The sequence below is a fragment of the Asparagus officinalis genome, chromosome 7, assembly GCF_001876935.1.
Source record: "Asparagus officinalis chromosome 7, Aspof.V1, whole genome shotgun sequence".
NCBI lineage: Eukaryota > Viridiplantae > Streptophyta > Magnoliopsida > Asparagales > Asparagaceae > Asparagus > Asparagus officinalis.
The window spans coordinates 87,001,942-87,005,180 of NC_033800.1; the positions used below are offsets into that span (position 1 = coordinate 87,001,942).

The window sequence follows — 3,239 nt, forward strand, 5'->3', positions numbered from 1 at the left end:
AAGATAAATCAAATATAAAACTTAAGCAATTTCATATTATAAAATACTAGTGAGAAATAAACTCACCTCTAGTGGTCACGACTTTCTCAAACTATTATTCTCCTGAATATCAATCGGAACTTATAATGTAAGATATATGACTAATTATTAATTCAGAACAAACATATATCATAGGTAAATAAATTCATAATCTAGAATCTAATAAATTCAAATATAATCAATAATAATTAAATTCTACAGTACATATGAGTTTATTATTAACTTTAGCAATTTAGCAAAATTTTATAACAATAATAATTAAATTCTACAGTACATATGAGTTTATTATTAACTTTAGCAATTTAGCAAAATTTTATAACTCTCATATACTAGCTTCTGGACTTCCTAGAGTTTATTATTAACTTTAGCAATTTAGCAAAATTTTATAACTCTCATATACTAGCTTCTGGACTTCCTAATAATTTATGATAATGCAGGAGGTTATTGGGAATTTATCAAGTCTAAAAGTTATTGTTTATTCCTCAAATTGGACTTGTTTGCAACTGAACAAAAGACATGGGCCTAATAGATATTTTCCAGTTATTTTCAACAATAACTCATTTTACTAAGCTCTGTTAGAAATTTTTACATGATTCAGGGGCTTAAAGTAAATTTTTCCTCCCTTTATAATAATCCAACTGATCATCTTCCTCCTCCCTTCTTCGTTTCTTCTTCTTTTCTTTTTTTTTCTGTTTTCCCCTTTTTTTTCTTTTCCTTTTGGTTTTCTTCTCCCCTCTCTCTCTCTCTCTCTCTCTCTCTCTCTCTCTCTCTCTCTCCCATGGAGGTAGGACGGGGACGAGGACCCGTCGACGATCAAGAGAGGCCGACGGCAAGGAACCCGTCAGATTTAGGTTAGTTATTTTCTCTTTTTTTTTTCTTTTTTCCACTTTGTTTCATGCATCCTAAACACATAAGAAAAATTCCTTTTTGCAAACCCTAGATTCTTTTATTTCTTATTCATAACAACTTAACTCCCTTACTCATTTTAATTTGATTCAATTTACTAAGATTTACTATGAAATTGAAAGGAGATTATACCTTGGGATCTTGACTTGTTAATTTGATTCAATTTACTAAGATTTACTATGAAATTGAAAGGAGATTATACCTTGGGATCTTGACTTGTTGCTGTAATCTTCTTTTCTCCCCTTTACTATGAAATTGAAAGGAGATTATACCTTGGGATCTTGACTTGTTGCTGTAATCTTCTTTTCTCCCCTTTTTTTTCACTGTCTCCTTCCTCTTCTTCTTCTTCTCTCTTTTTTTTATCCGAATTTCTCGTCCTACTTCCTCCCTTAAATACTGTTAGGAGACGGTGAGATTTTAGCGATCTAGTAAGCGGTGGAGAAAATTTCCGCTACAAAATATAATAATTATTTTATTTATTTATTTATTTATTCATATATATTTTCCTGGCTGTTACAATAAGAAACAAAAAGTTTAAATGCTTCATTTAAAATTGTATTGCGCAACACTGAAGAAAGATTAGGAAAAAGTCATTGATTATGATACGTGAACCACCATAGCTAGGATATATTAGTTTAAATAGGACAATGGAGCTAGAACTAGATGGCATGATCAAAAGTAAGTAGTAACCCAAGCATCACAAAGCAACCATCCAGTTTGCCCATTTTCTAGATATACTTATACACTAAGCTTGAATATATGTGACAGCTGATAGCCATCTTCTATTTGTGTAAACATAATTGCCTTATAGAACAGCTCCAGCATATCGGTCTCTGTAGCTCGTGCAAAATCTAAATCATTAAGAACACACAAGAGAACAAATTGCACCTACTTGATGACATACATACATCATGGGAAAGACTAAAGCAGTATCTTCTAATTATACGACACATGAAGGCAATTTTTCCTTATGTAATCAAAGGGGAAAACTGGAAATGGTGGCCAAGGCTTCACTCAAGATTCTCTACGAGCCACTTGAATATATGAAAGTTACAGTCAGGGATAGGTAGAGCAATATCTGTCATTCAACTGAAGGTGGAAACTCTTGCCATGTCCTGCTCCACTCACATATCCATACAAGTTATAACTTGGAAGGCATCTGGGGAGAAAAGCAAACAACTCGTGTATCAGCTCAGCAGTCATGTTCGCAAATAAGAAGTAATTGCAACTTTCAACCAAACTGTTGTATAACTATCAATTGTATATTCATATGCTAATTAACTGTCACTAGTTAGGTTTGAGAAACATGAAGAATCATCCATATAACATATATAATAGTAATACTATAAGATTTATGAACATGTATTGTAAATATTCAACATACCTCACAATACTTGGTCCAATCTTGAATTAATTGTTCCCTCAGATAACTGCACAGGATACAGTTGTGTCAATTTTGAAGTTTCGGCTTTTGACAATATCACATACAAACAATTCGACAATGTTTGAGAAAGAGCAAGTTATGATGGATAAAAACACTAGCATGTAGTTAGCAAACTTTTGCGCTAAAATCATAGGTTAACACATCTACAGTTTACTGACTTGCATTCTGCATTAACATACGTCAAGTGCAAAGGATACATAACAATCATAGCCAATTATTAGGTACATGGAAAATTAAACATAACCTAACCTTGGTGAACAACTTCGATAAAGATCATAATATGTCATAATTTAGCTATTCGCCCGTTTTCTCAAAAAAGTTTTTTAGCTATTCGCCCACTTGAAGCAGCAAATAAGTTGTAATTTTCTCACAAAAATCAGGCACAAATATGTAATTTTTTTACCTTCAGTAGTTGTGCCCTCAGCCTCAAAGACCACACAGCCGCCACGTCGACCGACAAGCCGCCCGCTCGCGGGCTCCACCGTCGAGGCCACTCCCTGGCAGTGCCTCGAGATCCTCAGGCCGCTGCACTCAGTCGAAAATCCTAACCGTAGGCCATTGGAGGCGGTGGAGACTGGCGATATCGCAGCCGCGCACAGCGAGGAAAAGGCGGCGGAGACCATCACCATTCGGATCATCATCGCCGGTTGGATCGTCATCACCGATTGGATCTAAGAGCTAGGGCTTTGATGGAACTGGAGAGAGAGCGATTGGGAGCGGAAGTAGGGAGGGGGGTGGAGAGAGAAGGAGAGATTGCACGTCGAGAAAAGAAACAGCGAATTGTACGTAGATGACAACGAACTGGTTGGCATTTAGAATTCTGTCTATTTATGGGTGTACAATGTTTTAA

At 35.4% G+C, this 3,239-nt stretch overlaps 1 long non-coding RNA gene across 1 annotated transcript; it reads right to left on the minus strand.

Annotated features, from left to right (window-relative positions):
* On the minus strand, positions 1,544-2,868 carry LOC109850055. The gene is made up of 3 exons (XR_002249313.1): positions 2,793-2,868; positions 2,330-2,375; positions 1,544-2,104 (listed from the first exon to the last, which is right to left on the minus strand). It is a non-coding gene; the product is annotated as an uncharacterized LOC109850055 (long non-coding RNA).